Genomic DNA, 24,281 nt, shown 5'->3' on the forward strand with positions numbered 1-24,281 from the left:
CATCTTTTTCACTTCACTCGCTTTTCTGTTAATTTCGTATACGCCTCTTAGCTCCTCTTTCATCTTTTTGTTTTATCTTGTCTTTTATTTCTCATTCCAGATAGTTTATGTTTTTCTGAATTTAGTTAATAGAAAAAGAGGCCATCTTCTAAATGTTTTCTACAGGATATCCTTTCTCTGCTATAACCTTTGTCTTTTATGTTACAGGATGTCTCCACCAGACCCACTCTGTTGGTTTTCCTGCTATTCTCGTCTGTTGATTTATCTTTCTGTAAGTAGAAAACTACTATGACACCATTTCTAGTTTTTGTTTACAAACAAAATTAAAGTTCTGTGAATTATCCATGGCTCCCTTCACCGTACACCTGGTTGCTTTCAGAGTTCTCTTTCTTTGGGTGGAAGCCTCATTGATGTGCATTGATTGACTCTAATGAATGTTTCAGCACTTTGCAGTCTCCTATTGAGTGTGAAACTGCAGGACTGAGAAGGGATTTAGTAGTTTCCATTACTTGGTCATCTGATTATGATAATTGGAGTTTATTTCTGAAGTCAAAAATAGTCCACTTATCTTTCTTCCCAAAAAACTATATATGGAAGAAAAAAACCCAGAATGCACCACTTTTGTAAGTTTTCTAAGGCTACCCCTTTATATCTACTGATTTTATATTGAATGTAAAGTACCTTATTCTAAGCACTTCTGTCAAGAGCTACCTTGTGTCAATGGAAACTGAAGGTCCAGAATCTGTTCATCAAACAAGTATTAATGGAGGAATGAGGGTAATGAATACCTATGGCTGGCGGCTTAAGAGAAATGGTTTCTCTTGCTCAGGAATATACAAGCTTTGTCTGTAGTCTAGGTGAGCAATAGACACAGATATTTGGATGACCTAGGAATCTGCCAGTGGTTTGAAATCCACAGACTTTAAGATTGATCATGTAATTATACTCTCTGTTTAATATTAAAAAGATGAATATTTAATTGTCCCTTTGTCAGTATAAAAATCATTAACTTACAAGTGCTCCTGGCCTTCCTTTGCCCTACCCTCATAAAGGATCTTCTAAGTTGTCCCATTTGGGTCTCTTTTCTACCCCCTCTGCTTTATGGAGGACTTTCCTTATTAGACCTGGTGTTTTGGCTTTTGTGAGAAAGAATTGGAGGAAGGCTAAAGGGTATGAGGAAAACGTGAGATTCACAAAGATTACAGAAAAATGGTGGCCTGGAGAATGGCGGGCATGGGAGCAGCTTTGGGGTGAGTCAGGTGGACAGAAAAGGAAATTCAGGGAGCTTTTAAGCCCTGTTGAGGACCAAGTGTTCCCATTATTGTATGATTTTGAAATTACTCTTGCTTTTCAGGACATTTCCCTTTCAACAGTGGGGTTGAGTTACCCAGGTCAGCATTTCAAAGTGTTACATTTGAGGGTGGTAACGGAAGTTAAAGCCAAGGTTTGAAGCCAAGATTTAAAGCCAAAGTGTCGTACCCAGCTGGATTTCAGATTTAAATTACCAGCCTCAATCTGAGCTGCTTATGTATTTGCACCAAGTCTTCCTAAATTCTGAAGAAGGAAAATCTGGGCCCTGTATGAGCAGGGATTATTTTGGGCCACCACCAGAAAATAAAAGGGGAGTGTGTGGAGACACACTAAAGTTGGAATTTCAGTTTAGGGGAATGCCTGGTTTGGTCCTGGATGTTCCAGGCAGAAAATCAAATTTGTGCGATGTTATCCCAGTTAACTCAACTGAGAAAATGTTTTAAACTTCCTTGGAAGTGCCAGGAATTTGACTCTTAACTGCACACCAAATTTTTTACAAAGATGCCAGACCTATTGTCTTAGCTGGTACAAAGCTTCAACCTGGCTCCACCTAATGCAAACAGCCTTACGGACATGGTCTTGGTTTGGAGATTTCCAGTTAGAACTCCCAGGGCAAACTACTTGCAGCCAGAAAATTGAAACATTCATAGAAAATCATTGGTAGAATTTAGAAAGGGCTTTGCCTTCAATTAATCAGGGATAAGAAATTCTAGACCTCTTTCCGTGTTCAAACACTTAGATCAGTTCCATTTTGTTTTAATTTGCAAAAAAAGGAATCAAACACATTGATCCCAACTTGTTTTTATAATTAATTTTTCTTATGTGAATAGTTACGCTAAATTTCAAAAGATATAAATTCAGCTTCATTTGTTATGCTTCATAATATTTAATAAGATAAGTAGAGTACAAATGGTTTCATTTCAATATGGATGCACGTCCAGATTGTTTCTAGTGATTTGACCCTTTTTCTTCTTATTATATTTGTATGCCTTATTATTTTTATGTCCATAGCATAGATTCTAAAAAAGCATGATTGCTGGGCCAAAACTGTCAAGAACTGTGAAAAATCAGATTTTCTCCCTTCCTGCAAGCTAACAAGGTAGCCTGAGAGAATTTCATGAATGTTGGCAGATGATGTGAGATTCAAGGGTGAGAGAAAAACAATGGTTTATTACTTATAGCAATCGCATTTCCACCAGTTCCTCAAGCTGCAATTCCCATAGTGTGCTGCAGAAAGGACCAGGCACTCACAGTGGATTTGGTTACAACAGAGAAACTAATCTTAAGAAACTTGTGACCAGGCATGGTGGCTCATGCCTGTAATCCCAGCACTTTAGGAGGCCAAGGTGGGCGGATCATGAGGTCAAAAGTTTGAGACCAGCCTGATCAACATGGTGAAACCCCGTCCCTACTAAAAATACAAAAATTAGCCAGGCGTGGTGGCGCATACCTGTAATCCCAGCTACTCAGGAGGCTGAGGGAGGAGAATCTCTTGTACCGGGTGGTGGTAGTTGTGGTGAGCAGAGACTGCGTCATTGCATTCCAGCCTGGGTGACAGCTAGACGCTGTCTCAATAAATAAATAAACAAACAAATAAATAAATAAATAAGAAAGAAAAAAAATAAAGGAAACGTGGATCTCTCATAATAAGCAGTAAACACACCTGCTTTTTGCTCCAGATGGAGATACCAGCTCTGTCTTCCAAGGTTCTTCACGATACGAGTATTTCTGAAAATATAGTTCGGAACAAAGGCAATCAGTGTCTCTGCTTTCAAGAAGTAAAGAAATAAGGGAGACCCGTAGAAAATTGCGTCCTAAAAATATGCATGTGTGCTGTTGTGTTTTCTTACTTTTAGTAACTATTGCCAAATTGTTTTCTTAAAAAAAAAAGCTGGAGAAATTTAATGCTATAATACTTGCAGAAGCTAGTTTCCCTACATCTCACTAGCCTTGATCTTATGTGTTCCTTTTATTTTGGTTGAATGGTAAAAATAATATAGAACAGTTGCTTTCATTTCATTTCTCAGACTACATCAGAATTATGTACATTTTCATAATCTTATTAGGTATTTGTAGTTTTTCTTTTGTCATGCCTAATTGTGTTTGCTTTTTACTCTAGGATTGTTTTTTGTTTGTCTGTTTTTCTTTTTTTTTTAGAGATGGGATCTTGCTATGTTGCCCAGGCTAGTCTGGAACCCCTGGCCTCAAGGGATCCTCCTGCCTCAACCTCCCAAAGTGCTAGAATTACAAGTGTGAGCCACTGTCCCTGGCCTTTATTTTTTAATTATATATTTCTAGGAAGAATTTATGCTAGGGATAATAAATGTTTGTTACAAATACCTTTTCTACTTTTTTTAAGATTTCGTAGCTGACTTTTGCCATACACATTCTAAAATTAGGGGTTGGTAAAAGTTTTCTTCCTTAATTTCTTTACTCTTTCAACCAAATCATAAACAAGTACCTTACAAATTTTCTTTTAAAATTTTTATCATTTCATTTTGTATCGGTGGTTAGTCTAACTAGGACTTATTTTCTATGTAATGTAAGCTGAGAGTGTGTCTCTGATTTTGTTGAAGAATTGCTAGTCACATTAACATCATCTACTTAATAAGCCATTCTTTTGCAACTGAATTGCAATACCAACCTTGTCATATTTTCATTTCTCACATGTATTTATATCTACTGTTGGTCCCGATATTCTGTTCCATTTATATACTTGTTCATTTCTGTGTGAACATCATATTGTTTTGATTAGGATATAATCCAAAATAAGGTAAGTTCTCCCACCCAATGGCATACAGGTAAATAATTAACTGACTGTCTTCAAAACCCTGACTTATAACCTTTGCCTATTTCTGTGGTATGATTATTCCATCATGTCTGATTTAAGGGTACCAGTATGATGTCACTTTTGTTTGCATGTGGAAGAGAGACACAAAATTTGTGCTTCTACTTTTTTTTTTTTTTTTAACAACGTGGTGGTTTTTGTTTTTTTCAAGTTTTCTTTTTGTATTTCAATAGGTTTTGCGGGAACAGGAATTGTCTGATTAAATGAATAAGTTCTTTAGTGATGATTTCTGAGATTTTGGTGTACCCATCACCCAAGCAGTGTATACTGTACTCAATGTGGAGTCTTTTATCCTTCACCCCCCCTCACCCTTTCCCCTGAGATCCCAAAGTCCATTGTGTCATTCTTATGCCTTTGTATCCTCCTAACTTAGCTCCTACTTATGAGTGAGAACATACAATGTTTGGATTTTAAAATCACAATTACCTATGCTTTGACAGTTTGGAGTAACTTATCTGTAAAATCGTCCTTGCCATGTGTTGTCTTCGTCTTATTCATATGAATATGTGTTTGTGTAAATGCAAAGATTGTTACTAATAATTTAGCTTCTTTAATGATATAAGATGATTCAATTTCCTATTTATTCCAAATTCAGTTTTGGTAGTAATTTTTCTACAAATATGTTCACTTATCCTAAGTTTTCAGATTTCAGCCAACCAAGTTATTATGATATTCTATGTTATCTTTTTAATATGCACAGTAGCTAAATTGTGCCCCCTTAATCATTTCTTAACAAAGTATTTCTGACTGTTTTCTTGTTATCTTGATCAATTTTGTCAAAAGTTTGTCGAAAAGATTTTTCTTTAAAAGATTCTTGTGCCTTTTTGATCCTCTCAATTATGACTTCATCATCATTATTTATTTTGCATTCTTCTATCCCTTAAGAAGTCTTTTCCTAAAATAAGAATTTAAGACTAAAAAGTTTTTGCTGGGTATGATGGCACACACCTGTAGTCCCAGCTGCTCAGGAGGCTGAGGCAAGAGGATCCCTTGAGCCCAGGAGGTCGAGGCTGCAGTGAGCTGTGATGGCACCACTGCACCAATCCAGCCTGGGTGACAGAGTGAGACCCTGTCAAAAAAGGGAAAGGAAGAGAAGGGCAGGGGAGGGGAGGGCAGGAGAAGGGAGGGAAGGGGAGGAGAGGGAAAGTAAGGGAAAGGAAGCTCTACAATTTTTTTGTAAGTACTACTTTAGCTGTGCCCATACGATTTGATACATATTTTTGCTATCATTTAGTTCAAAATAGTTTCTAAATTTAAAAACTATTTTTGAGTTATGATTAGTTTTAATTTTTCAACTTCATAACACATAGCAGTTAAAAGTAATATTGTGTTAATTATTTCAAACTAAATTTCAGACTTTGTAGATCTCTCCAGAGATTTCTCTGTTTTATACATTTGTCCATAATGTGAGCAGGACATGCTCGAGCTGCCCTCTTGGGACTTGCCCTCAGGCTCCAGGCTCTAGAGTCCATCCCACATGATCTTAGCACTGGGGGTCCTCTTGTCTCAGGAGACTGCCTCTTATGAGAGGCCACTCAAAGATTGTTACCTTTTATGGTATGTACTTACCATCTTGATTAAAGCAGCCTGCTTTAGCAAAGTGAGGAGAGAGGTCAGCAACTGGGGAAGACTGACTTCCCACCATTTTGCATAGCATGGAAGTATGAGTTCTAAATGTGTTCACACTGTAGATGAGGGAAGATTTATTTTATCTTTTGATTTTTATTTTTTCGAGACAGGGTCTTACTCTGTCTCCCAGGCTGGAGTGCAGTGACTCAATGATGGCTTCCTGCAGCCTTGACCACTCCAGGTTCAGGTAATCCTCCCACCTCAACCTCCTAAGTAGCTGAGATTACAGGTATGCACCACCACGTCCAGCTAATTTTAAAAATTTTTATAGAGACAAGTTTTCACCACGTCACCCAGACTGGTCTAGAACTCTTGGTCTCAGGCAATCCTTTCACCTTGGCTTCCCAAAGTGCTGAGATTATAGGCATGAGCCACTGTGCTGGGCCTGAGGGAAGCTTTGAATGAGACAAGGCTGAAATTGTGATACTATAAAATTTATGTAATTATGAAACTATGCCAAAACCATCTTTAAATGACAAAAAAATTATGAAGTTGCATGCCCCAAATTTTGTTCAGAAACTAGAAAACAGCCCACAGATGAGGATTTAAACAAGTTGTATAAGGAGAAATTTCTTGTTCTTAAAATTTTGTCTAAACGTCAAAGCAGAGGAGCAGGTAAGAATTCTGCATGGATTGCCCAGCAATGGCACCCAGTTGTCACACTATCCAGCCCATATCAGCAGAAGATTGGGGTATATCTAGAAGAAAGAACCTGTGCTGGAATTAGGTTTTCGGCCTATGAATGAAGAAAAGAGGAGAGATGCTGCCCCCTGCTTACAGTGAGCTCCAAAAGAGAGTTCTCCAAGAGATCTTCTTCAAGAGATGGCAGTTTTCAGTAAGAAGGAGAAGTTGGCACCTCCCTCCCTGGCTTGATGTTTGCAGAACTGCTGGGAAGCGGAGCTGCTGGGAAGTGTATTTCCACACCAGTGCACCGAAGTCAACTGGTAAAAGAGTTCCTGGGAGAGCTCAACTTGGATGCCCTGGATTTGGTAACCAAGGAAGAAAGAGAAACTTGGAAGCATCGAAATGATGAGAAAGTGGAAGTGAAAAGCAAGGAAGAATAGAAGAATAAACCAACTTTCTCCCACCCTTCTCTGCTGCAGGCCCATTAATGATAGTGTGGGCTTCAGCTAGAGAGAAGGAGAAGGTTTCCATCGGATGTGAGCTTGAATCTGATTGGAAACCTTAATAGCTCTAAGTGGATGGATTGGCCTCAAATACTATTAAAGAAATGGTGAAGGGAGAAACAGGCAGAAAATGTTTGAGGGCAAAAAGACAAACACATCTGCTACTCGTATCTCTGAGTTTAGTCCATTCAGTAAAACGCAAAGCAAATATAAATTTAAATAGAGAATAGACAGGTATACAACTAACATATTAAACTGTGAAGTACCATGTACATATGCATTCCTTTTTTAGTAAATGTTAACTTATCTCTGTTTTTTCTTTTTTTTTTCTTTTTTCTTTTTTTTTTTTTTTTGAGACGAAGTCTCGCTCTGCCGCCCAGGCTGGAGTGCAGTGGCCGGATCTCAGCTCACTGCAAGCTCCGCCTCCCGGGTTCACGCCATTCTCCTGCCTCAGCCTCCCGAGTAGTTGGGACTACAGGCACCCGCCACCGTTGTATTTTTTTAGTGGAGACGGGGTTTCACCGTGTTAGCCAGGATGGTCTCGATCTCCTGACCTCGTGATCCGCCCGTCTCGGCCTCCCAAAGTGCTGGGATTACAGGCTTGAGCCACCGCGCCCGGCCAACTTATCTCTGTTTTTTCTATCTTTTCTGTCAATATGAATTTTATTCATTTATTTCCTAACGTTGAACTATCTTATTAGTTCTATAATGGATGTATTTATGATGAAATCGTCTTTTAATATGTTGATGCACTGTTTGCTAAATTTAGAATTTTTTAATCTTAATATTTATAATTAAGTGGAACTATAGTTTTGTTTGTGTTTTCTTTTGTTTGTATTACCTTATCTTTATGCTTCGGTATCAATCTTATCTAATTTCATAAAAAGATTTTTAAATGTTCATTATTTTTTCCATTTCCAGAATAATTTTTTTTTTGAGATAGAGTTTCGCTTTTGTTGTCCAAACTGGAGTGCAATGGTGTGATCTCAGCTCACTGCAACCTCCGCCTCCCAGGTTCAAATGATTGTCCTGCCTCAGCCTCCCGAGTAGCTGGGATTACAGGTGCCCACCACCACACCCGGCTAATTTTTTGTATTTTTAGTAGAAACAGGGTTTCACCATGTTAGCCAGGCTGGTCTCAAACTCCTGACTTCAGGTGATCCGCCTGGGTCAGCCTCCCAAAGTGCTGGGATTACAGGAAAGAGCCACTGTGCCCAGCCTCAGAATAATTTTTAAAACACTGCCATAATTGTCTATTGTTCCTTTGTAGAAATAATTTTTCTAAAATATCAGTTTCTGTATACTTTCTATATCTTTGGGCAATTTGGTCATTTGTATTGCAAAAATGCAAAGCTAAATTGACAAATTCACTATCATAGTGTAGTTTTTAACATGGGTCTTAGTAATTGATAAGTCAGTCAAGTTTTAAAAATAAAAAATATTTGAACAACATAATTACCACCGTTTCAAATTTTACAACTTAAGGCCTACAAATGCCTAGATTACGACAGTATTTGTTTGCTAAAGGACCTTTGTCCGCTTTCCTGATCCTTCTGTCTGTATCTCTCCACACTCACAGAAGGCAGTCAATGATGGTGTGTTCATCTTGAGTAAAAGTAGGGAACATCAGATAACTGATTCCACTAGTGGATGATCTATGAACGTGTGAGAATATCTCATGTAAGAGCGAATTGACAGGGCACCAACTCCTAAATGCAATTCTACAAATGCAATTAAGACTGTTGCCCTGGTTCTCGCAATGCACAGTAATACAGCATACAGGCGCTGAGGCTGAAGAGCTGCAAATGGACTTGGAATGAGGAAACAGAAAACCTCATTGCAGGCACATCCTCTTCGTGAGGGCAGTGCCTTGCCTCTGACTGTCAACTTAATGACCACTTCCTCTGGTGGTGAGCCCTGGCGACCCACCCCATCTTAGGGTCACATCTTCCCTCCAAGCAGTGCTGTTCAGTGAGATTCCTTTCAAGATAACTTCCTGCTATCTCCCTTTCACAGGAGTCACATCTGGTCCCCAGACATCCATATCACTGCACTGTTATCTACAGAAGAGTCAATGTCTCTCCAAGCAGGCGTCTTTACTCCATTATCAAGCAGAGGCAGTCCCAGCCTCTTGTTTTTATTTTTCTCGTAGTGAGAGTCAGTCTCAAATCCTTAAACTGTCTCATAGACAGAGAGAATAAACATCTACTCTATAAAGAGAGACTATTTTAGAAATTAACATTCTTGGAACTATAGAAGAAAATAAGTGAAAATAGGAAAATCTGAAAAATAGAATAATAAGGGGAAGAGTAACTTTAGAACATACTCAAATATAAAGCTACAAAATTCCTAATCTTATTTGAAATCAACGGTGTCGGGAGAAGGTCTGGGGCTATTGCTACAAACATCACAGAGTGTGAGTGGGAACCACAGGAAGAGGACACAGATGTTTCCCATCTCTCCCAATCCCATGGAGACACACACTTGGCCTGGGCAAGTCACACTTTTATCGTGGAATGTGCTCTGGCAGTAAGACCTTACCAGCCTGCTGCTCTCATTCTTGTAGGTTAATGTAGATGCTGTCTGGCCAAAGAAGCTGCACAATTGTGCTAGAAGCACCCGAAGACCTTGTGGAAAGTTGAAACCAAGTGAACCCTTCTTATCAGGAGGAAGAGAAGCCACAGGTCTCCGCTACTGTGCTGTCAGGCCATGCAGAGAGAGCTATCGGGGATAGCAGGGGACAAATGTCTCTCCACAATTTGGAAAAGTTCATAAAAAGAACCAAACACATACAGGGACTCAGTACATGATAAAGGTAGAATCCCAAATGATGGAGGAAAGATAGATTACTCAAGCAGTTTCGAGACAGTGAGATAAATACTTGGAAATATACATGTCAGTGGGATCCAAACTATGCCTAAACGTAAGTAAACTCCAAATGCGTTGAACATTTAAATTGTTTTAAATTATAAAACCATGGCAACTTAATTCAACATATACATAAACACATATACATATATACTTGTAGGTGTTTTATTTTTAAAATACAAACAGAAACACTGTGCACACTCCTCTGCATCCTGCTTGTTTCTACCTAATAATACATGGACACACACAGACATCTCTTGGAATATTAAACAAGTGACTGATAACAGTGGCGGCTTCTGAGGATGGGTGCTGGTGGTCTTTGAAAGAGACTCCAGGTACTTTATGCCTTTTACAATTTTGTCCCATTTACTTATATTGCACCTTACAAAATAATAAGCAAGTTCTTAAGGAAGCAAAAAGAATTCAAGATAAGTGAGTTTTGAGGATCTTTATGTTATGGGCTGAACTGCATCTCCCCAAAATGTATACCTTGAAGTCTTAATCCCCAGGACCTCAGAGTGTGACTATATTTGGAGACAAGGTCTTTATAAAGGTGATTAAGTTAAAACGAGGTCCTCAGGATGAATCCTAATCCATTGTGACTGGGTGTCATTACAACAGGAGGAGATTAGAACACAGACACGCACAGAGAGAAGACCATGTTGGAAACAAAGGGAGAAGACAGCTATCTACAAGCTAAGGCAAGAGGCTTCAGAAACCAACCCAGTCAACACTTTTATCTGGAACTTCCAGCTGCCAGAATTGTGAGAAAACAAATTTCTGTTTTTTAAGTCACTCACTCTGTGGTATTTGGTTACGGCAGCCCTAGAAAACTATTGTTACACACACACATACACACACACATGTATGTATATACAGATATTTACATAAACATACATACATATATGTGGTAATGAAAAATTGAAAGCTGAGTTTAATTGGACTTTGTGGCTTTTCTCTGCTGTACTAATTGGAAATGAACCTTTTCTTCAGGATTTCTATTAATTCACTTGGATATTGGCATTCTTTACTTTTTAAATAAACTCAGGATATTGTCTTTTTTTTTTTTTTTTTTTTTTTCTGACACAAATGCTGAGTTTTAAAGAGAAATCACCCTCATTGCCAGGACAAAACAGTTCAAGGAATCATATGGCAGCCTCCGTAGGGCTTTCATAAAATTAATTGGTAATCTCATTATATTCTTTATGGAAAAGACTTTCATTAGTTATTTTTAGAACTCTTAAATGGAGTGGCAATTAACACTCATTTTCAATTCTTTTAATAATCAACACGTGGGAACCAACAGCTAATTGCCAAAGCTCAAGCATCCTGATATATGGCACCTCAAATCTTAGGATTTCCATAGTCAGACATAGGGATTCCATCACGGAGTGGATGGGGACGAGGGGACACCGGAGTGACTTATCAGATATTAAAAAGGGGGTAGGAGTTCTGTTTGGTTTGGAAAACCAGGCACGCCAGTTGTTCTTATTTTTCACTCTCCAGCATCATATTCACAATTTAAAATAACCAACACGCAGTGTCCATTTTATAATACACAGTGAAAATGAACCAAGCAGGAATATACCATGGTAAGCCATTGAACTCAGATTAGGAAATTTAGATTTTTTTTATTGCTTAACAGCAAGATGATTTGAAAGGAAAAACATGAAGGGGCCACATTTTCTCCTCTGTTGTCCCCCTCTCCACATTCACCTCTCTGCAAAGTACACTCCGTTTCCAGGCTCTGCGAGTTTCCAGAAGCAACTGCACTCCTTGCTATACACCAGATTCTTTCTTTTATTTTCCTCACTCTCAACTTCCAAAATATTTAACATTTTTCCGAGTCATGCTGAACTCGATTATTGAATGGATATCAGTTGTAAAAGAAGAAATGATGTTTCTGCTGCAGCTTGGAGCTCTATTCATTCATACGGCAGCAAGAGCAGAAAGGAATTTTTTTTAGTGTGTAAACCTTTGTGATGCTAAAGTTGATAATGAATTTCAATAATGAGGAAGACAAAATCCCTGCCCCCTAGAAGTTTGCAGTCTATGACGTATCAGTTTGTTTTACTTATAAAGAATATATTCATATGTTATTGCCCTTCTTGTATTATACTGTTATTCTTCATAATACCAGAAGGGCAATAACATTTCAATATCAAAGGCAGTTTTTAGTAACTTTGAAGGAGAACGATTCTTAATCAGATGAATATCTACATAGGGACTGGGGGCTGAGGGTAAGTACAGGTTAAATTGGCACACTTCTTGTCTGGATTTCCAGCAGATCTGGGCAGATTTTGCAACAGAATGAGATTTCAGTAGCTCTTGAAATGATGAGATAGAGACGAGTTTTTCCTAGGGCATGTAATTTTCCAAATATTCTAGCACTTACTTCCATCCTACCCTCTTACGCAAGAGCATGACTTAAGATTATGTGTTTAGCCTATATCTGTCCTTTTCCTAAGGGTTGCGATTTAGGTAACCCACAGTCAAGGACAAACTTGAGATACTGAAAAGCCAACTTTAATCTTCAGGATGTATGAATTGTATATGAGTAGGCAAGTATTAACTGAAATGAAATGATAACATCGTGTCTATAATATTGTTACAACATTTTCCCCACCACGTATCACCTAAATTACTACCAAGTCAAGTATGTGCACAGAATTATCCTAGTGTTCTTTCCAAATGCATTTTGAGTTTGTTCAGGATTTAACATTTTTTTTCTAAGTGCAAAACTATCTTTTGATGTAGCTTACCCTCACTGGGTGAAAAGCAGCAACATAGCCAGAAATATTGTGGAATAAGAATGAAGAAAATAATGCCAGTGCAAGCCATCTACAGCCTCACAGTCCAATACAGTAACCACTAGCTACACATGGCTATTTAAATTTAATGTGCTAAAATTAAATGAAATTCAGAATTCCTTTTCTCAGTCACATCAGCCACATTTCAAGTGCTTAATCGCAACTGGCAGCTTGTAGCTACCATATAGGGCAACACAGAATGTGAGCATTTCTCTTATTATAGATTCTATTGGATGCTATTGATCTAGAGACATTTTTAAGTTGATGCTGAAAGTATTACTTGATGATTATTTCTGCCAGAGCATCCTGCGTTTTCACTAAGTAAAAGATAAAGTAATTCTGAATTTTTGTTTGGTATTATCTATGCACAAAAACATACTTAAATAACTTGCAATTATTAATTTCCATAACTACCCTCTATTTTGTAACAATTATTTAAATAGAAAAAATAATTTTTGGCAGAAAAATAGAATGGAAAAGAGAGGCTCAAACTTCCCACTAGTGTTGGAGCAGCGGAGGAGGAGGAAAGCTGTTGGTCTCTTCTGTGCAATCAAAGAGGAAAATGAAAAAGGAGAATGGAAGAGAAGATTCTCTTGATAGAACTCTACATGAAAAAGCCCAAGATAAAACTACATTCCCGTAGAGCTAGAGCTAGCAAACTTTGAGGCTTTCTTCTCATTCATGGAGGCACTTTGAGGTTCCTCAGCAATCCATTCATTTTGACTTCCTTTAATAAAATACTTAACAGAAGGGAAAGAGGGTGAAGAAGCAAAATATCCATTTGATACAGACAGTTCCAGCTGATGAAAATGAGTTAACATTATCACCTCATGTTTTTTCATCTGTAGAAAGGTTAAAAGCACTGCTTTTAAGCAATCACTTTCAATAACTTTGTCACCATCCTTAGGGTACTTGTAGGAAGAAAGAGAGGAGCAATAACCTCCTTTTTAAAAGCACCAGCTTTACGAATTATCTTAAATAATTTGTTTTTATGTCATTTTGTATCACCATAATTTTTCTTTCCATTCTAACTTCGGTACTCTGGCTTTTCTTCACCTAGCAATTAAAGTCCTTCAGTGAAGCCAAATTATAAGTAAAGCAGCTGTTCAGAGCTGAGATAGAGACAGGAAATTGTGGTTTCCTTAGCAATGAGAATTATTCGAATGCTTTCAGAAGCCAGTTTCTTGGCTTCTCCTTTCTCTTCTGTCTGTTCGCCTTGCCATTCCTCATAACCTCATTCACAAATTTATTTTTCTCTTGCTCTTGTACACATTTTTGCTATTTACCTTAGGATATATTTTAAATTTATTTATGTATGGTAATCATCATAATTTGACAACTGTCCTATGTATATATGCACTGAAACATTACCTTGTACCCCATAAATATGTACAATTATTATGTGTCAGCGACAAGGAAAAAATTAAATTTAAAAAGTGTCCAAAATAAGTAAATAAATTAATTTTTAAATCCTTTTTCTTCAAATACCACCGTATTTAAAATCATACATATCATATTTACCATCAACTGACAGTGTTGCTTACCAGGTATACTGACTGAACAGTGGTCTCCAAAATGTTAAGTCCTAATCCCTGGAACCTGGAAATGATGTCACCTTATTTAGAAATTTGGACTATGCAGATGCAGTTAACATAAAGATGTTGAGATGCTGTGTCAGATTACCTGGGAGACCCCTAAATGCTATTACACACATTCTTATAGGAAAGAAAGGGGGATCTCTCTCACACACACACAAGCATTGTGAAAATGGAAACAGAGATTCGAGTGATGTGGCCACAAGCCAAGGAATGCCAGCAGCCCCCAGAAACTGGAAGAGACAAGGAAGGATCCTCCTCTAAAGCCTCTGGAAGGGGCATGGCCCTGCCAACACCTTCACTTCAGACTTCTGGCCTCCAAAACTGTGAGAGAATAAATTTTTGTTATTTTAACCCACCAAGCCTGTGATAACTTGTTATAATAGCCACAGGAAACTAATACAACAAAAATAATTAAAAAGTGTTAATATCCTTTTCCAAACAGGCATAAAATGTAAGTGTTATCACATGCCAGAAGTCTAGTGAAAATGAGCACACCATAACTATTAATAATTGGAATCTCTGTTGGGTTGGGAGTCGCAGATATTGTCAGAAAAGTATATTGCTAATTCTTAAGACTGGAAATCAACCCACACCGCTGCTCTAAAAAAGCAATTATAACCCTAACAATACTCTGTGCTGTAACCAATAATGGTTACCAGCTGTTAAGATATTCCTGTTAATATTAACTGCTGAAGTTAGTGACTACTTCCAAAGCAGACATGAAAGAATATTGGCTGTCTTCATTTTCTCTGTAAAATCCTTTCTGTGTCTAAGATGGAGTGAAACCACTTTATCCTTTGTCTCTGGTTAGCAGACAAGCAGTCCTATGTAGGGCAAGCAACTAGGAAAGACAGCCCCTGTGCTGTACTTGATGGAGGAAAGGGCCATGCTGTCCCCTGCCAGCTGGATTGGCTGTGACAGAAGGAACAGCTGTGCAGGAGAGGCTCTCCAGCTGTCAACTGAGAACATGCAATGACTATGTGCAAGTGTCTCTTCAGGCTTGCGAGTCAAGTCAAGTGTTTCCTAAGCATGTGGGATGGAATTTGGGATAAATGAGCCTTTCTAAAGGAAAGGGGAAAAAAAGGATTTTCTGGAAAGGTACTCTGTTACAATTTGGATATAGATCATGTACAAATGAGACCGTGGCAGAGTCTGCTTGAGGGAAATGCAAAACAGAACTTCCTCTCCTAGTGCAGTCTTGCAGGTTGTCCTACTCAAGTGAGTGTCTTAAAGACATCCCCAAGCGCTGACTGGGGTGTCCAGTGTACTTCCCACCCCACTAGCTTAAAGACTGGGATAAAGTTACAGACTTTATATATGCTGTACAAAAGTGTGGCTTGACTGTATCACTTGTGAAAGGGGACATGAATATCAAGGGCGGTGGGGGGACAATAAAAATAGAAAAAGCTAAGATGTTTTTCAAGTCCCCCAAATGGGGTCTTAACATAATTCTGTGGGGGGAGGGCTCCAGCTCTTCTCTCTACAGACACTCAGCAGGAGAAAATGAAACATCTATAGGGTACTTAATACATGACAAGCACTGTGCTAGGTACTTTATGTCTGTTATTTCATGTAATCCCTAACAAAAACCCTATAGAATATCATGCTCCTACAAGCCATGAGATTTTCCTGTTTTTATAAACAGAGACAGAGACTAAATAACTTTGCTCGAATCACACAGACAGTAAGTGGAGAAATAAAATTTTGTACCCAATTCTGCATGACCTGAAATTCCATCGTTATATCCAACCAGGACTTCTAGGAGGACTGGGTGAACCCCAAAAACTCATCAGATTAATGAGTCTCCCATTGCTTTATAATCAGTCAGAGAGGAGAAATCAACAGTGACCATGGTCTTCAAAACAGATGAGATGAAGAACAGCTTCTGTAGGACTATAAAAGCAGCTTGAATCCTTTAGAAATAGACAGATTTTATAAGCCTACTTTTAGGACAAAGTAAGCTGAAAATTCCTCAACTCCAGTTTTCTTCACCCAGCTCCCAGTCCCACATATACATATGGGGACTATCCTTCTATTAGGATAGAAATAGAAAACTTTCCTTCGTGGCAGTCGTGTCTTTGTTAATTAAGATGATAAGCCTTTATAATAAAAATCAAGCCAAGAAAGAATGTGTATTTACATAGCAGGGTCAACTACACCATTTTTGCAAGGAAGTTATATTCGCAGAAAGAATGTGCATCCCTCACATAAACCAGCAGTCTTCAGCAGAAACAAAATTAATTCCTGTATTGACAAAGTATGTTTACCTTTTTGTGTTTTAGGAAAGATCGCTGCCATGGAATAACTGAAAGTGAAAAACCAGATGCATTTTTACTCTTCACCCCTGTCCAAACTACCCCAGCACTTGGAATCAGCAAAAGGCTAATCCAAGGAAGATCCCATGATATCTCATACAATGTGGTCAAGAAAGGAGGGGCTGCCATACTGGTTTCATTTGAATGAAGGCAATTTATGTGAAGAATAACAGGAGATGGAAGGTTGTAAAGAAAATAGAACTATAAGAAGAAATTAATGATGAGAGAAAGAGACAATTGCAGGGGCAAATCTTTGTGTTCTCTAGAAGGATGACTATGCTCTTGAAGAGATGGGCAATCACTCATCGTGACAATATGGACATCAGGTAGCAGCTAGTTTGGCAGATTTGATGGAGAAAGAATGTGGAAAGCCTCTTCTGGTTGTCTCTATTTTCTCAGTAAGCTATTAGCTGAGAATAAGGAAGTGGGTATTGAAGAGTTGGGGAAAGAGGAGGATGTGTTGCATAGTTTCTGAGAAAGTTGACTATATAACAATTATCCATATGTCCCTAAAAACATAGGTAAAATAGGTAAAACTTTAATGGGAGTTTGACACCTCCAAAATCATTATCAGGATATATTGGCACATGGCTCTCAGAAACTCCTGGACCAAGCAGACAAAAATAGAGAAGGTAAGGAAGTTTTGAGGAGTGTGATTCATAAGTTTGAGCTAATAGAGATCTAGTCTCCTATATAGCCTCTCTTTCCAAAAAAAGAAATAGTAATAATGTGCTTTAAGTCAACTACATGTCTCAATGAGGCCTAAAGTTATTATCATACATATTGTTCTCTAACCCATTCTAAAAAACTTACAAGTCAATAAGCTCTTCCTATCAAAAAAACATAAGTTAAGAAACTAAAAAAAGAATTCACTCACAAATAACCTGTGGGTTAAGGAGAAAATAACAATATACTGTACAAAATATTTAGAACTGCATGATTATGAAAGTGGTATTTATCAAAAAATAGAAAGAAAAAATACAGAAAAAAAAGCAAGAAACGCACAAAGCCACGTAAAGAAATTAAATCTTAATTGTACCATCCAAAACTAATCAATTAACATGTGTTGTGTAATCTTTCAGGCTATCTACACTAATGCAAGGCAAGTTCCTTCATTCTTAGGAATGTGTTTGCCAGGCTGAACATTCAGGTCTAGTGGGTAAAGTGCTTTACACAGAGCGTCCTCCAAAACACAAGTAAGTTTTTTCCTAAGGAGAATTTCGTGAAGCAAAAGATGTTTTATTTCATTACTTAATGAAATATAATAGTTTTAATTAAAATTTCTATTTAAGGTCATGCTTACAATGAACGTTCTTTCTATTTACAACATTTTTTATTCTTCTGAAGTTCAGTATGGCTTAAGATGTGAGATGTGTTTCTAACTTGATTGATTAGCATGCCAATTTATTTTCAAAAATGTTCCCCAGTTATCACGTATTAAAGAATCACTCTTTTCCTCTAAGGACCCAAAGGTTTGTGTTTTCTAATCTATTTATCTGTGTTTAAATTAACCCTTGCTGCATAAGAAAACACCACAAAGCCCAGTGACCCAAACACTGAGAATTCAGTCTTATACTTAGGAGCCTGAAAGTCAGAGTGCTTTCTGGTCACTGCTGAGCTCAATCACATACCAACAGCTAGCTTCAAAGTGGGTGGAAAACTCTAGGATCTTGGGTGAGTTCTTTTATGTACTGGGGGTCAGATGACCCTAGAATAGCCTAGGATGGCTTTGGTTGGAACCAAAGAGAAGAAAGAGAGCAAGGATACAAAAGGATAAGTCCTAATGTGTAAGAATCCCTCAAGTCTACGTTATATCATACTGACTCACTACTTCTTGGCCCAAGCAAGACACATGACTGAGCCAAGTCAGGATGGAAGGCGACTGCTAAGTTATAGTGCAAAATACAATGGAATACAGGGAAGCCATCAACATAAGTCATTAGTAAAATTAGTCTACCATGATCTGTGTTCAGGGATGAAAGCTCTATAAAGGAGTTTAATATAAGGTAGAAATAGTCAACCTAGCAGAAAAATTTTTTTAAATCTTATTCCTGTGAAATTTATGAAGTAGATTTTATTGTGAATGCTATATCTTTTTTATTCTACTTTTCAACTATTTAATGATGGCTCTTTTCGTTTATGTATTTCTTTTTCAATCAAACAAATATGATTTGATTTGGCCATTTTATACTTTTCATCTATGTAATGACGTGGTCTGAAAATAACAGTACCCATTCTCATGTTTTCTACTACTTATGGTTTTGTGTCTAATTCAGTGTGCTATAACTTATAAAATAATTTCTTGTTCCAAAATAGATTGTAGATGTTTCTAATTTTTTAAAATGTAATATAAAGCTAGCTATTAATTAAAGATATTTCTTATAAAATGAAAATATTTTCATTCTATTTTATAATCTAGAATGAAGTTGCATTTTATATAACTTGATATTGATCAAGATGATCAAAAAGTCTCCCTTGGATGTGAATATGAAAAACTATGTTATAAGATTCTTATTGATGAATTCCTGAAAAAATTCATTAGCACTATTTAATTATTTTTGTGGTATTTGGCTTTATTTACTCATATTTAATATTTTTAATATTTTTGTCTATATTTATAAGCGAAATATCTCTGCAATATGGTGTATGTGTGGAGAAAACTACAGCAGTTTTGCTGTCGAGTTGGATTGGGAAGAGATCTATGTCCCCAAGGAGCTTAAATAATATATAAATTATCTGTTTCTGTAAAATCTGATGGATATCACCTGTCACATCTCTTCAGCTTGCTTTTCATTATCAGAAGCCCAATCTAAACTAGATAAAGCACAAACATATAATACATACATTTGTGTTGGCTTACAGAACTGACAAGTCCAAAGTGACATAATTGACTTTGAACTCTTCTGGCTTCAAGTGCTCTAATGTAGTCTTGCAGCCTCTATACCATTCTTCACTAACTCAGCTCTGCCTTCTTTTGTGATTACCTTATTCTTAGGCAGACGCACTTCATGTAGTAGAAAAAAACATGGTCAAGAGAAGCTCCAGGCTTCTGATACCTACAGAGAAAAAAAAAAAAAAAAATGACCCTTTCCCACTCCACATCTATACATGTAGTAATAACCTTGGCTGAACTTGTTTGAATGACAACAATCACCTGGGCCATCCTGGAAAAGGAGGTGAAGAAATAGGATTGAATGCACCCAAGTCACAAACCTACCTGTGGATAGGACATTTAGTGCATGTGAAACCTTGTTAATAAGTCATCTTCTACACTGTCCTTGGTGAAAATTTTACTTTCCACCCTATCAATGATTATATCTGTATTGTAAGTATTCCTTGTTTTATCCTAGGCCATTGGATTTTTTTAGAAGAAAAAAAATGAACCTGTGTAATTAGGGAAGAACAAATTACTATAGTAAAAGTAATATGAAAAACTAAGAAGTTAGAATACATAAACAGAGAGAGGATAATCAAACACATTTTAATCTAACAATTGTTAGCATCCTCGTTATTCAGCTAATTCTATTAAATCCCATACTTATAAAGCATTATGAGTATTTTATATTAGACTATTATATTTTGTATTATCCTCAAGAATAATCAGAATACTAGAAAATTTATTTCACTTCATAATTGTTTACATCATGAAAATTCATATCAATATGTATTCAACAAAATAAAGTTACAGACTTAGAATATAACTTTCTGATTTCCTAACCTGCAATAATCATTTAAGCCCAACAATAGAAAAAAGAAATCTTTCAATGCTGCTATTTTCTTTTGTAAAATAAATAAATAAATATGTCAATAGTGCACAAATAACTATCTTAAGTACACTAACTTCAAAACTAGTCGATGAATTTGTGCTTGTGTCTTGGCAATCCAATTTTAACATATTTCTACATAACTGAGTTTATCCTAAATCTAATCTTCTATAATTTCCTATCCTTGATAAGAATTCCCTAATGAATATTCATTTTCAAATACAGCAATTGTTTTGTTTTGTTTTGTTTTTTAACATAAACTGGATATTGGAAATAGTCTCAAGAGAAACTAGCTCCATGGTCACTTAATAAATTTTAATTGGTCAGGGATTTAGGACTAATTACTAGTACTTTTAATTACCTTTGAATTTCTATATTTCAGCACTTTTCTCATGATTCTTTGGTAACTAGCTCAGATTCTTAATGTTTTTTCCCTATTTGAAATATTTTCCACTGCTCATCCTCTTTGCCTAGCTGACTCTTTAGCTTTCAGGGCCCAGCTTAGACATCACAACTCAGGAGATCGTTTCTCAAACTGTCATTCAGATGTATATCTTCCTGGTATATTTCATAACTGAACTCTGTAATATTTCTTCACATTTGTATCAGTGTTTATAATTTTATATCAACTACAAGGTAACCTCCTTGAGAACAGGTATTTTATCATTTTTCTTCACACTTTATTAGTAACATCTAGAACAGTGAGGAATACATAGGAAATAATAAGTATTTACTAAATTTGTTAAACAAACTGATTTAGATTCTTGGTGCCATAGTTAATAACAATGTATTGTATGCTTGATTTTCAAGATTTGCTAAGAGGGTAGACTTTTAAGTGTTCTCACCATACACACGAAAATAAATATGTGAAGTAATGCATATGTTAATTAGCTTAATTTAGCCATTCTCCAATGTATAATTACTTCAAAACATCCTGTTGTCCACTATAAATATATAGGGTTTATGTTTTTCAATTCGAAAAAATAAATACATATTTTATTAATGTTTCTATTCTCCATGATGTGAGCTCAATGAGAACAGAAGATTTTCTTGTCACTACAACTTGCCAGTTCCACACCCAGCTTCTAGCAGAAAGCAGGTACTTAATACACTTTTGCTAAATGAAGAATGGAAAACACCAGCAAAAAAAATTCAATTCTGGGATGGTGACAATGGAGAAAGTTTCAATAAGCAGACCTCAGATGGACGATGAGCATAGCAGACAACAATGTGGCCTGCAATGAAGTTTGGGTCAACCACAGGCAAGAGAAGAGATGACATTTCGACTTGACTGGAGCTGAAATGCACAAGTTTTTGGAAGTCCTTGAATGATAAAAGTCTGCATTTTTTGCCCTTTTTAATGGCAAAACCAGTTACTTTTGCACCAACTTAATATAAAGGTGCTAGGAAAGTATACAAAATTTCTGGTAACCCTCTTTGTACTTAATTAATTACCTGAAGAAATCCATTTAAAATAAATTGATTGTATTTGAATGGATTTCATGGAATTCCGCTCATTTTTACACTGTTATATAGTGACAAACATTTCTGAAATGATCTCAAGGTTTTGTAGATAGAGACCAGCAAAGCAAAGACTACAGTCTCTTACTGAGCAATCCAAATTGACTGCCAAATAGACTATGCCCAATTTGGATCAAGTATTCAACCTCAGTCCGAGTGTCTCTGGCCAAGGGAGCAAAGTGACATATCATTAAACTGGCTACTAAGTGATAAGACTTGACCTGTGACCTGTGGTGTGTGAGAGAGTTGAGTCTCCAGAGAGAAATGAATTGGGTAGATACCATCTAGGTAAACCAACTTTAACTCACTACTTTATTTCCTGACATCTTAAGCTTCAACTCTTCATGAAGGAATACCAAAAGCAGTTAAGGAATGTCCCCTGAAATTTCCCTAGAAAGTATCCAGAAGCTATATGGACCACACCAAGCAAATTTGGTGAAGTGGCCCAGATATTTACTTGCCCAACTTATTTTAGTCTTTAGCCATACTCCATAACTATGCTTTCCTTATGCTGAAGTATTTTTAAAAAACTATCTAAGGGCCCTTTTTTTGATGTCTGAAAACTACCTATGTTAATTCCCAGTGAACTCTTGCCAATATGCCAGGTACGGGGATTAATATTATTTGCATTGACTTTTATGCTTAGAGTTGTAGTGTTTTATCCTGCTTTACAACCAAAATACCTCTTCACTAAGCCTTCCTTTATTTAGAGGGAATCATTTAGAAGGATAGAAATTCAAATCAGAAGCCACAGAGATTTAGAATCCACAAATCGAAAAGTAAATGCCTGCATTGGCCATGACTCTCGTATCACTTTGGAACAACTCCTCAAATAACTTTTTTCTGGAAATACTGCAAGAGAGAGACATAAGTGCATAGACTTTATTTATGGTTTAACATCAGTTACAAGAGACAGATTGCAGAGACTTCTTCAAGTCTAGTCCTTTAGGTTTAATTTGGTCACTCTGAGAGAATTTTAGCACAGACAACAGCAAGTTGGCCACACCCATATTTGTGTATTTGTGTCAATCCTTAATTTTTGAGTCATGTGGAACAAGAAAAAATCTCGCCCTGACTCCCCCAACTCCTACCACAATTCTAGACAATTGTTCATCTCTACAACCCAATCAGTTATCCCAGAGCCTGATTCGAATACTTGAGTCTGCAATCAAGCCAGAATTTCCTTTCCCATTCTACCACTACTTATTGCCACCAATACGTTGTCTAAAACATTGGATTTTTAAAAAGGCAAAATGTTCTGCCTCCTCTTCCAGCACTCCAATGTCTTCTCAAGAGAGCCTAACCTCAAGCCAGCTGGCGCAGGCACCTGCAATCTTCAGGATCTAATTGCAACATCACAAAGCAAGGCAAACAAGGGTGAGTTGGGAGCTGAGAGGCAATACATTAATAACTGGCATAGTCTTCTCCTTTATATCTGCCATATCTACATATCTATATCGACATTGATGATATTACAGCCACCCCCGCTTCTACTTCTTGATTCCCAGACCCAGGTCTTATGACTATGGGGGAGAAAACATCCCGTAGTGCTGATTCAAAGAATATACTGTGTCCTGTAAGATAAAAGCCCCTCCTCTCAAGGTGTAGTCTTCTAAGTAGCATTGTCACTGAGACCTCAGGAAGCCATTCCACCTTTCCAGTAGACCAGTTGATAGTGGATGTCTGAAGACCAGGGAATTCCCTGGGCATGAGGCACTGCTGCACTTCCTTCACTATGAATGAGTTCCTTGATCAGAGGCGTGGTGGCTCAGGCCTGTAATCCCAGTACTCTGGGAGGCCGAGGCAGGAGGCGGATCACATGAGGTCAGGAGCTGGTGACCAGCCTCGCCAACATGGTAAAACCCCGTGTCTACTAAAAATACAAAATTAGCCGGGTGTGGAGGCAGGCACCTGTAATCCCAGCTACTCAGGAGGCTGAGGCAGGAGAATCGCTTGAACCCAGGAGGCAGAGGCTGGAGTGAGCCAAGATTGCGCCACTGCACTCCAGCCTGGACAACAAGAGTGAAACTTTGTCTCAAAATAAAAGAAGAAGAATGAGAAGCAATGCTGAGCAGGATCTCATGACTGTAGATAGTGTATTTTGTGAGTTTGTGGACAGTGGTACTGGCGAAAATGTCACAGTCAGGGAAGATAAATTTATATGCAGAATACACACCTTATCCAGTGAAGGTGGCTGTGCACCCACCGTGATGGAAACAGTTTGGTGTAACCTCTCAGCCACCATGCCTGGGACTGGATCCCCCAGGCTTCAGTGCTACATTGAGGATCCAGCCTTACTCTCTCTTTTGGGGAGGCTGAGTACTCAGCAATAATCAGTAGCCACAGCAGCCTATTTTAAGGGAAAGCCTCTGTTGTTCTGCTCATAGAGACACTTCATCTCTGTCATCACGGTCTCTCTGTTCTGAGGTCATCGAAAATCAAGCACTGAGGGGGTGGAGGAAGAGGCAGATTGATCTCCACCTAAAGTTA

General features: G+C 37.5%; 1 long non-coding RNA gene across 6 annotated transcripts in view; it reads right to left on the reverse strand.

The window, feature by feature from the left end:
* Positions 1–2,880: 2,880 nt before the first annotated feature.
* LOC103883939 overlaps positions 2,881–24,281 on the reverse strand; it is an 82,344-nt gene continuing 60,943 nt past the window's right edge. For 5 of the 6 annotated variants that reach the window (XR_002521709.2, XR_002521705.2, XR_002521708.2 and 2 more), the window contains one exon: positions 8,084–19,562. This is a non-coding gene — a long non-coding RNA (uncharacterized LOC103883939). Of the gene's footprint in view, positions 3,040–8,083; positions 19,563–24,281 lie in introns of those variants that run through there. The other variant, XR_002521706.2, reaches the window with a different exon arrangement.

This window comes from Papio anubis, chromosome 6 (assembly GCF_008728515.1).
Source record: "Papio anubis isolate 15944 chromosome 6, Panubis1.0, whole genome shotgun sequence".
In the NCBI taxonomy this organism is placed as follows: domain Eukaryota; kingdom Metazoa; phylum Chordata; class Mammalia; order Primates; family Cercopithecidae; genus Papio; species Papio anubis.